This window comes from Hordeum vulgare, chromosome 3H, assembly GCF_904849725.1.
Source record: "Hordeum vulgare subsp. vulgare chromosome 3H, MorexV3_pseudomolecules_assembly, whole genome shotgun sequence".
Classification (NCBI taxonomy): Eukaryota; Viridiplantae; Streptophyta; class Magnoliopsida; order Poales; family Poaceae; genus Hordeum; species Hordeum vulgare.
In genome coordinates this window covers 217,808,226-217,820,929 of record NC_058520.1, presented here as the reverse complement: position 1 = coordinate 217,820,929, position 12,704 = coordinate 217,808,226, and positions in this window count along the sequence as shown.

Below are 12,704 nucleotides of genomic sequence, written 5' to 3'. Positions count from 1 at the left end.
ACATGATCAAACACTGTCCTAATTACGAACCAGCAACCTAACATGTCATCCATGCATGTTAAAAGCAAGTTGATCTGAGCATCAGGTCGAATCAATTAAAATGGTATTCGAGAATACCTCGTTTGAAGTGATATTTGAATTTCATTCAAATCAACTTCAAACCTAATACATGTTAGCCATAATAGTATATCACCTTGCATCCTCATGCCATGCTCATGCATCATCTTGATTGCATATGTTCGATATTGATTGTTGTCATTCCTTTCGGTAGGCTCCGCTCCCCCGGATTCCACCGAATATCCGTCTGACGGATATTGTCACTCCTCTGAGCAACAAGGCAAGCAACCATTTTGATCATCCCGATAAATCCCATGTTCTTGCTCCTGCACTTACTTATTGCATTAGGATCAAATGCTTCAAATGCTTTGCCACGTTAGTTGAACCCACTTCCTTTGCATGACCTATCCTTGTCACAGTAAATAGCTGAACCTTGCAACCTAGCATACCTGGTAGTTGCTGGAGCCATGATGTGTCTTATCCTTTTATGCATGCTATGCTTAGAGTTGTGTTTGGTCCGTCATCTGGGAGATGAACAGAATTGTGAGAATGTGTTCGGTAAGCAAAAGTTGTGTGTTGAACCTGATTTGGTAAAGGTACGGGTGAAAGGCTTTGTAGGAGTACATGGCGGATTGTTTCATTAGAACCGTCCTTAGGAACTGAGTTCCGTGTATGTAATCCAAGACTAGATACTACCACACGTTGGGATACTTAATTGACCCTCTCGACTTATTAATCGCTTAGTACTCGGTCCAGGAGTTCCAAGTAGTTTCTGGTGTTTATAGTCATGCTGGAGGCCGTGCATAGCACTGACCTCTGAGGTGGGGTGTGATGCGGTAGGTAGTGGCACTGTGTACCAAGTGGCACCCGGATGGTGGGCTTGGGAACCCTGCGCACATCGTTTGAGGCCATGGCGGAAACCTCGGCCGGACTTCCGTACGGGTTACTCTCAGATGGGCGATAAACCTGGACTAGGTACTAGTGTGGTTAACTGTCGTGGCCGACTCCCTCGCTGGGCTTCCGCTTGAAGGTTGCCGAGGTGCATGACGTGCACATGGTGATAAGTGGCGAGAGCGTGTGTGACGAAGTACACCCCTGCAGGGTTATGATCTATTCGAATAGCCGCATCCGCAGATATGGACTACTTGGAGACATATGTTGTTCATAGATAACTTAAATGGCTACTCATAAAATTGTCAAGATAAGCGTGAGTGTCGCGGACGGCATTTCCGTATGGAGACGGATTGATTCCACTATGGTGTATTGTTGTGGTGTTAGTGGACTCGTGTGCGAGAAATCAAGTTGTCAAAATTATTTAAAAATGCAAGTTGTCTAGCCACGAGTCAAATGCTGGCTTTCCGCATGAAACCCCACCATACCTTATTGATACATTGCATGACTAGTTAGTTATCCTAAAGTCTTGCTGAGTACCTCCGTACTCATGTTTGCTTAATAAATGTTGCAGAGGTTGCTAATGACCCTAATGGAGGGTTCTTCATAGACATCGACGACGAGGCTGCTGCCGTGGGATTAACCGTGGGTGAGACCGCAAAGGGATGCGATGTGTTAGAGGCTGGATTCCTATGGCTTAGGATCGGGGTCCTGACATATCTATAGACCCTAAACTGATTCCTATAGTAGAGTATGATCCTTTCCATGGTGTCACACCCTTTTTTTGTACCACTTTGTCACATTATGTTTTTACAGAATTTAGAACCATTAAAAACTTTTTTGTGCTTGTGATGGTTGGTCTTGGTGCTACTTGCTTGTGTGATTGATTGTGTTTTGAATCACAAAAATTATTGTTCTCTCAAGAATTCATCTCCTTGGTCCCAAACCTTTGGCAAATTACCATGCCATGTGTATACGATGACAAAATATTTTTATAAATTATTATTTTAACCAAAAGGAATTTATTTACTTTAAGCTTTCAAAACCCCGTGAGTTGAAATTAGTACTACAAGTACTCAATTTAGCAGAGATGTTTACCCCAAGGATTTTATTTGGATCCTATTATCAAAAAGACTACGCAAAACGACAAAATAATTATTTTAAAAATTATTTACCTATTTTAAATAAACACCTTTTTTAAGGATAGAAATGGTCTTTTGTGAAGTAAAAGTATTTGGTTGTTTCAAACATATTTGAGAAAACTTAGGAAAACTGTGTGGACATATATTTTTCCATATATAAGAGTTTCAACACATGATTATGTTGAAAATGTTGGACAAAACCCCTCAGAACCCTTTCTACCTATTTCATAATTTTGAAATATTTCAACATGAAATATTCTCAAGTCACACATGGTATATCTGATGATCTTGCCAAATTTGATCTCAACATAAGTTTATTTGGTTCACCAAAATATTCCAAAACCCTTTCTGTCTACAACGAAATTTGAGCAACTTTACATTGACAAGTTTATCCAATTGATACCAAACTTCGTAGGAGTGATCTAGAACCCAAATAAGGATGCTACACCAAGTTGTGCATTTGTGGGGATAGATTTTCCTAGATAGATCTAAATAAACCTGATTACGTCCATTCATAGGGTTTTTCATGTTTACATTTACAACTTTGATAAATTGAGCTCAAACCTTGGGATACCTCCCATTTTTACCCATAAATTGATCCTGTTAAATCTCACAACAAGTAGGCAATTTTACCTTGCCCAAAACATCATCTAACACCTTCTGGTGGTTTGGTAAAAGTCAGGTTTTAACCATTTCTACTATTCCCCTTCACTCCAAACTTTTACCACAACCCCACATTTTAATCTTTTACTTCCAGTAAGAAAGCCAAGACTTAGATCATTAAATGAGGGGGGGGGGGGGTAAACCCCCCAATTTCTATCCTCGACAAAAGTGGGAGAAGCCTCTCTCCCTCTCATTCCTACTTTCTACCCCTCTCTCTCTTTGTCAAGCCTAGCCCGCGGGCAAGCTTGAATAAAATCCTACCACGCACACCCTTCCGCCCTAGGCTGTATTCATCTGGGCCGGCTGGACTGGGGTCCACTTCGCCCAGTAGGCACAATTGGATTTTTATTTATTTTTATTTTGGCAGAACTTGCAAAAATTCCATGAAATTGAATATTGGTAAAAATGCAATGATTCCAAATACTCAAATATTCTAAAACCTAAAACATTAAATGGTGTAACTTGTGAAATTTTCACAAAAAGTTTAATAAACTATTTTATTTACAAACCTAGTTTTGAATATAATATCACTTACTTTGGTGCATCGGATCATGGTGACTATGGTGACCACCTTTATGGGTTGCCCCGTTAATTCCTCGTTGATACTTGCATGACTTAAATCTACTTGTGCTTAGAGTTGTGTGGGTGGGAAGTAGATAGATTGCTGAGTTGTGACATCCTCGACTTTTGCAACAGTAATTATTGTAATTAAGCTACAGTGATCAACCGCTAATGATGCCACATCATCGAATTCCCATCTCAGACCCGCGTTGATTCGAGTCTGTCCGGATTCAAAAATTGAAAACAAACGAAAAGTACTTTATAAGTTCATTACAAATATTAAAGGAATATGTATATGAAAGAGAGGTTTAGAAGTATGTATAATAAATTGAAAAAGAAAGTATAATAAAAGAAAGTATTTAAAAAGAAAAATCAATTAGTAAAATAAATAATGAAAGAAAGAAATAATAGAAAAGGGAAAAGGAAAACAAAATAAAACAAAACAAAGCAACAAAAAAAAGAAAAGAAAAGAAAGCAACCCCCACCCCCTAGCCGAGCTGGGCCAAAGGGCCCAGCTGGCCAGCCCACCTCGCCCCACCGGCCTAACCACCCAAACCCTAGCGCCCCTCCTGGGCGCCGCCACTCCCCCTCGCTACTCCCTCCCCTTCCCAGCGCCGCCAGCGCCCCCCCCACTCCCTCGTCACGACCCCTCTCCCGTGACTCCACCCCACCCCACCGACAACCCCACCCACCCACGCTCTCTCTCTCTCCCGTAACCCATCTCCCTCCCAGATCCCTCCTCCTCCTCCCTCCCGTCGGCCCTCCCGCCGGCGGCCTCCCCCACGCCACGACCCTCTCCTCCCGCCGACGGCCTATCCCCCGGCGCCCCACGGCCTCCCTCCACCGACCCTCCTCCCCCGGCGGCCCCTCATCCTCCTGGCCGGCGAGCCCCTTCTCCTTCCCGCCGGCGAGCCGCCCCCATCTCGGCCCTCCATCCCGCCGGCCGCCCCCGGGAGCCCCGTCGGCCGGGTCCCGGCTGCCTCGGCCTCCACCGGCCGGCCATCCCCCGGCCCACCATCGGCCGGTCCCCCTTCACCAACTTCGGCAACCACCACCACCACGGCCACGGCGTCCCGGCCACCTCGGGCTCCTCCTTGCCGGAACCGCGCCGTCACCATCACCATCACCGCCTCGTCCGCCTCCACGCCGTCTCCTCCGCCCCGTCCCGCGAACTCCGGCTTCACCGGCCCGTCTCGTCACCGTCGGTGAGCCCCTCGTCGGGCTCCTCCCACCATGTCGATCTCCTCACCGCCCCGGTTCCGTTCCGGCAAACGGGGCCTCGATCCGTCAATGGTAGACACCGGTAGGAAGATTTGAACTTTTGGTTCTTCTAGGTGGAGTTAGCAGAGAGTTCTCTGTTTGTTAACAGAGAGAGAGAGATGAGTGATGTGAGAGAAAAGAAAAATGAATAAAAACAAATGATGTATTAAATGCGTATGTATGTATGTATGCATTCGATACCCGTATTATGTATGTATTTGCGTATATAGGCATGTGGAGAGATACGACATTTGTATGTTTATTTATTTGTGATTAAAATGTGTATTTGGCCTTAGGTCACTTACCGGTGGGGCCAATGCACCCGATGTCTATGACAGGGAGGCCCCACGCGAGAGCTAATATAAATTATAAAAATAATGTTTTTCTTAAATAAATAAATAAATAGATATATTAGTTAAAATAATTAATTAACATAATTAGAGTATGACACTAAATTAATCTGATTAATTAATAATTAATCTTAATAAAAACTTGTGCCTATGACGTTCGGGACCCGCAGGTCAGTTGACCGGTCAAATGTTGATGTCAGCATGACATCGCGATGATGTCATAATAGGATTTTACTAAATCTTTTAAATCTGTTTTTAATTCCTAAATAATTAATAAAACTTTGAAAATTAATATTAAATAATCGGTAAGTCAGATCAAAATAATTTCAACATGTAAGTTGATCAGCAGAGCGAGACGAACCCGGATACACGGCCCGTTCGTGTGTCACGCGTCCCTAGCATAGCAAACATGGAACTTTTCCATCGTTTCCAGTATAACCGGTAGTAGCCCGAGACCCGGAAAATATCGTCAGATATTCTTCCGACCCGTCTATGACGGATGTTGCTGCGTTAGCTCATGTCTAGCCTGCATCTTTCCATGTCATGCTTTGTGTTGCATCGGTGCTATTATTTATTGTTTCTTCCCCCTCTTCTTACCGGTAGACCCCGAGACTGACGCTGCTGCCGGGTACATCTACGACCCTGCCGATCAGTCCTTTGCCGCAGAGCAGCAAGGCAAGCAAATTCCCCTTGATCATTCCAATATCGCCTATGTCTTTCTTTCTACTGCTTGCATTAGTATTTTGCTACTGTTGTAGTTAGCTCCTATATCTGATGCATAGCCTATTTTTGATAAACTGCTACTTTCAGTCCTGTACTTTTAATATGCTTAGTATAGGTGGAGCAGTCATCCCCTCTGACCCCGTAGCTCAGTTGCCCCGCTTGTTTTTAAATCTCGATCTTTGATCGACGAGCCAGACCCGACACAGCACGTTCACCCCCCTTCGTTGTACGACGCTACAGGGATACTATCGGGTACCGAGGGTGACACCTCGCTAAGTACTCCTGATGATATCTCTGTAGTATAGCTAGTCGGTCGTGGTTATCGAGGGTGATTCCTCTTTCACCACTCCCGATGACGTCTCTGTCGTGCCACCCCGCGAGTGTGGGACCCCCGAGGGTGATTCCTCTAAGCCCACCTTGACGGGTACATCGTTCGGAATCCAACGAGGGTGATACCTCGGATTCCCCCGATGTTACAACCACACAGTTACTCGACCCTGTTACTGGTATCATTGGTGATTAGTTGTAAGACGGGTGGATTCCCGTGAGACTGTGTTGATGGCCTAATTAAAATGTTAATGGATTTGGGTATTTGATCTGGGTTGGTCGGAGACCTTTTCGCACTAACCGACTACGCGAGAAGGATTATGGGTACTCGGCATCGCGGTATCAGCCGAAGCTTTTCAGATGCCAGCAATGTAGCGGCGCGCGCCCGAGTGGTCCCGAGATGCATCGCGCTTGTGATTAAGGGATGCTAGGACTGACGTCAGCCGCCCACGCCACGTGCAGGAGCGTGAAGGGGAACTGGGCCCACGAACCCTTTGTGCTTAGGATTTAGACAGGCGGGCTGGCCTCTCTGATTAGTCTTAGGTGGGGCTGCGACGTGTCGATATTCCGAGGCCGGGCAGGACCCAGAAAAGTATGTCCGGCCAGAGTGTTATCGAGCGTGACGGGACATGTGGTGCACCCCTGCAGGGATGAAAATTAACTATTCGGATAGCCGTGTCCACGGTTATAGGACGACTTGGAGTTGTGCCCCGATCTTATACAACTACAATTGTTACTTAACTGGAATTAGTTTGCCTCGGGATTGCTTCCTCGCAGGGAGTCGAGGGAGGATCTTTAGGCGTGACCTCACTTTAATATTGCTGCAACAATATGACTATTAATGTGTTACCCCTGTTCTACTCTCGTCTATTGCTGCAAGACCCTGAAGATGCTAGTCTTCGATAGGACTAGGCCTTCTCTCTCTATTCTCGCATTGCTGCAGTCAGTCCACATATAAACCCCCTTCTTTGATACTGATGCATAATTAGAATAGTTCTGATGTAAGACTTGCGAGTACTTTGGATGAGTACTCACCGCTGCTTTGCTCCCCCCTTGTCCCCTTGATTCGTTTGCTGCGACCAGATGATGGAGCCCAGGAGATGGAGGTCCCCGCCACCGACGACTGCTACCCCGACGGTGCCTACTACTACGTGGAGGCCGCTGATGATCAGGAGTAGTTAGGAGGTTCCCAGGCAGGAGGCCTCGCCTCGTTCGATCGTTGTATCTTTTGTGCTAGCCTTCTCTAAGGCACCCCATGTTGTTTTATGTCTGTACTCAGATATTTGTTGCTTCCGCTGACTCGTGTGTTTATCGAGCTTTCGTATTCTAGCCCTCGAGGCCCCTGGCTTGTAATATGAAGCTGATGTTATTTTATTTGTGTCTAGAGTTGTGTTGTGATATCTCCCCGTGAGTCCTTGGGTTTGATCGTACGCATTTGCGTGTATGATTAGCGTACGATTAAGCCGAGGGCGTCACATGAGTAGATGCTATGCAAATGGGATGGTAATCAACATTGTGTCGAAAAGGAAGTGTTTTCAAAGACTTTTCGAAAACCTCGTTGGGTGCCACTAATGCCCGAGGGAGATGGTGTTGATCTAGGTAACCACTAGAGAAAGAAGTGGTGTACCGAGGCAAGTGAGTGTATTGTTTCAAAAACGGATTGGTTTAAGTTGCGACCATTACTCCAACCTTACATGTACAACCATGATACACGTTATCGGACGGGGCTTTGCTGATTACTATGGTTGGTGCTAGTAGAGATCCCACATTTCTAGTCGTGGGATTGACGTGGTCACTCTCGAGACGAGGTCCAGCCAAGGAAGGATGACCATGTGCTACTTTCACATACACCGGGCACACAGTTGCGCGTCCTCATGGATGATACGTGTGATGTACATCACGGGGGATTATCACCAACAAGTGGACTCTTTGCTAGTATTGTCATGGAAAAGGCATTGTTCAGGTACTTACCTCGGGTATGAGCAATACCACGAGTCGTGGATTGACATGGAAGTTTGCCGAGTCTTGTGGGTAAAGTGTACAACCTCTGCAGAGTCTAAAAATATTCGAATATCCGTGTCCACGGTCAAGGATAGATGGATGACCGCTCGTCATCTATTTCCATGGTTACCAAACTTTGTGCGTGTGTGGTGTGGAAATGATGGTACTTTAGCTAAGTCGAATGACTTGACATAATGGTGGGACATGAGATGTTCTATCTCTGTTTATATTGATGTCTGTAAATTGTTCGTATGGATATCAGTCACTTCATGATGCATACCTTCATAAGATATTGATGATGTCATTGCACTTAAAAATTAGTTTTGTGCAAACTTACCTACTTATTACTATATCATGCATTTTCAATACCTTATTGCACAACATGGATTTCTTGCGAGTACATTGAAAGTACTCATTGGCTTGCCACTAGTTATTTAATTGGCCAAGCAAGGAGGAGCAGGAGTTTGACAAAGAGTTTGTTGGAGACGAACATGCGATCTAGGATGCTTCTTAGTCAGAATGCCTGTAGGGTTAAGGCATATGGCATGGGTTCACACTTTTGTTCAGGATTTTTTGCAGCTAGTTAAGATTGGTGTGTTAGCCTTCGACACCCTATCTATGTAAGACTTTACTCTATGATTCTTAATTGTATTAGGAGGTATGAACGGATGTAAGACTCTTGTTATTCAGCTTATGTGTGTTCAGTGAGCATTGATATCTGGGATCACTAACACGTGCATTCGGTGATCCTGACATATAAGTCGGGGTCCTGACACGTGGTCATGAAAATGAAACTGTGGTCGAACACCTTATGAAACCGAATGATATTGCTTCCTTGTTTACCAATGATGAAAAAATATACTACTATTATATCTTTAAGAGTTTTCCTTTCTCGCTGAAAGGTGAGGCCAAGGAATGGTTCCTTTATCTTGCTCCTACTTGTATGCGTAGTCCCAAGGAAATACTTTATTACTTTTCTAAAAAATATTTTCCTACTCATAAGAAACAAGCTGATTTACATGAAATATTTAATGTTGCGCAAATTAAAGAAGAGAATCTTTCTCAAGCTTAGGGAGGCTTCTCTTGTTACTTAGAGCTCTGCCGGATTGTCCTCTTAAGAAAAATCAAATTCTTGACATCTTTTATAATGGAATAACAGATGCTTCTATGGATTTCCTAGATAGTTGTGCTGGTTGTGTTTTCAGGGAATGAACCGTTGTACAAGTTGACGAGTTATTAAATAATATATTGCAAAGCCGATGACTGGACACTCCGTGAACCATCGCCGAAACCTATTCAAAAGAAGAGAGGTATTATATTTCTCAACCTTGAAGATATGGAATAAGAAAAAAGATCTATGAAAGAGAAATGTATGAAAATTGAGGGTGTCAAGAAACCACCACCGATTGAAGAAATACATGGACTTGATACCACGACATAGGTAGTAGAGGTAAAATATCTCCACTCATTTAATTAAAATGGTATACCTAATGCTAAGACTACTCATAAATGCATGGATGAATTTGATAATTACGTTGTTAAGAAAGAGAACTTCAATAACTATGTTAAGGATCAATTGAAAAAAATGCTAGGATGATAGACCACTGAAGTGACTTGATGTTTAGAATTGCTAACGATGTGAAAGGTCTAGGTAAACATAGCTCTATGTTTCACACCCAACTAGATCAAGTAGCTAAGTCACAAAATTATTTGCTTGCTGAAATGAATATTAACATTAATGATCATGTTGTTAGGGTAGAGACTAGAGGAGGTAGAATGACACAAGAACCTCTTTATCCTGAAGGTCACCCTAAAATAATTGAACAAGATTTTGAGGGGATAAATGATGATGCACCTAGTCCACCTAATAGGAAAAGGAAAAAGAAAGATGGTAGGACTTTGCATGCTTCTAGTAATCCTATTATAGAAAAACCTGTTGAGAATCAAAATGATGTTTCTATTTCTGATGATGAGACACGATCCGGTAGTGAACATGCACCTAGTGATAATGAGCATGAAAAGGAATAAATAAGGTGCATGTAGATATTCCACCGGATAGTAATAAAGAACATGCTAATGATGTGGAGATTGAACCTACTAAGGGTCTTGATAACCCACCTCCTAAAAATAAACGTTATGATAAGAGAGCCTTTGTTGCTAGAATACATGGAAGGGAAAGACAACCATGGGTTCAAAAACCCATGCCAACTCCTCAAAAGCCTTCTCAAAGTAGGGACGGTGAAGATTTTGAAAACTTTGCTGAAATGATTAGACCTGTCTTTTTGTGCACTTGCTTGACTGATATATTGAAAATCCCTCTATATGCTAAGTATATGAAGGATATTATTACCAACAAAAGAAGATACCCGAAACTGAAATTGCTACCACGCTTGCTAATTATTCTTTTGATGATGGAGTATCTAAGAAGTTGGGAGATCTAGGTATACCCACAATACCTTGCTCTATTAAAATAAATTGTGTTAAAACTGCTTTATGTGATTTAGGAGCAGATGTTAGTGTTACGCCTTTCTCCTTTTATAAAAGACATTAAATGGATATGCTTACACCCAGTGAGATATCTTTGCAAATGGCTGATAAATCCACTGATTTACCTACTGAAATTTGCAAGGACGTTCCCGTTGTGGTTGCAAATGTTAGTATGTAATATTTTTTTTTTGTTATTCATGATATGTCTATGGACGACAATATGTCGATCATCATTGGTATACCTTTTCTAAATACTGGAGGGGCTGTTACTGATTGCAACAAAAGGAAGGTCACTATTCATGTTAGTTGCAAGCAACATAGTTTGCATTTTCCGAAGAAGCAAACTTTGCTTAACAATACTACTGTCATTGTGCCTACTCCTACGGTCATCATTGGAGATTTTACAATCTCTCTACCTAGTGCCAAGAAAAAGAAATACTTTAATATTATTGTTGGGGAGATCCAAATCTCCATTGGTTTTAACCTAGTGATATACAAAAATTCTTCGGTTTCATGTTAATCGGAAATAATTATTAGTAAGACTTGATCAACCTTTTTTGTGTATCTTGTTCAAAAGACATATGATTAATGAATTGAGTATTCACAACTCTATCTGTCACAAGTTTGTTCTCTCCTATTATACTTATGAAGAAAATTTAGTTTGACTCTTCCCTTTTTCTGATTTTTCCCATGCAATAAAAATTGACCTAAAAATGAAATTCCTGGATTGTTATAAAAATTTAACATGATTTTTTTGGAATATATTGGAATTTTTGGCATAAAAATAATAGCACGGAGAATCACGGGTGGCCCACAAGCCAACAACCCCCCCCCCCCAGGATGCGCCCTGATGACTTGTGGGGCCCACAGGGCCCCCGTGCCTTATCCCTTCACCTCATTTCATCTTCTACCTCTATAAAAATACCTTAGCTCTCTCTCTCTCTCTCTCTCTCTCTCGTGTTCTTCCTCTAGAAACTAAAATTTTCGATCTCTTTGCTCGAAACTCCGTTTCTGAAACTGTTTTGAGGAAATTTTTTCCTTTGTATGTGAATCCTCCATCCCTCCAATTAGTTTTTGCTATAATGTTTCATATTTTGCATAAATTTCTTCCCTTGGTGCTAAAGAAAATGATCTTGCGTGTTAAGTTCTTTTTGTTCCAAGTAGTGTGAATGTTTGATACAATCTCTAAGTATTCATATTAGTAGTTGCTGCTAATCCCATAAAGTTTTATTGGCATAAATATGTGGCTCAAAAATTTCAGAAATTTGTGCTTCGGGGAATAAATTTATTAACGAAAGTTTTTTCTAGCCATAGCCTCAAGGGAGTTAGTGGGACGACTCAAGGTCGCGATGTTAACAATTTTCACAACGCGGAGGTTAGGCCTTGTGAATGGCCACATACACCTTTCATGAGTGAAGCTAGTTTTTATGAAGAATTCATGCAATTGGTTGCAAATATCGGGCCGACCAACTTCCTCGCAGATGAGTATGCTCAATACTATGTTCTTACTAATTCCTTCATTCAAAACTTTCACTTCATAAACACGTCTGGTGCTCCCAAAGTATGCTTTTTGCCCTTTATGCAACAAACTTTGAATTAACTTTAGATGAATTTTGTGAGATCTGATTACTCCCCTCTGATGGTGGGATATGCGAGCCTAAGCCTGGGGAATTTTAGGGTTTCCTCCTAACCTTAACTGCGGGGAAACTAGGGGAGTATCAAATGACAGGGCCACTAGTTTGCATTTTCCTTCTATGCACTATTTTCTCTATTTATAGGAAAACGCATAACTGCTATGGTGCAGGGTGGTGGTGTGAGTGCCCCAACCGTGGATATTTTACACCGTGCACTTTATGGTGATAATACTTATAACCTAGGATCTATTATCGCGTGTCTCTTACATATTAACCGAACGAAAGGCAAGATTCATAGTAGTGTTTATGCCACGGGCTTGGCAAAGCGTCTTAATGTTGTTATACGACCTACTGATTACTTGTTGCCTCAGGTTTATCTCGACTGCCAATCTATGATAGAACATCAACTCGCTATGGAAACTGAGCTACTGCAAGGCATCCACTATAACTTATTATACAACGAGAAACCTCGCGATATTATTGTGTTACATGCACCCTCTTTGTTTGACTTTCATGTCAGGAACGGATGCACCCTCATTCCACAAGACATAATTGCATACTATGACGTGCTGGCAGCTGAAGAGGCCGAGGCCCAGGATTGGGATGCT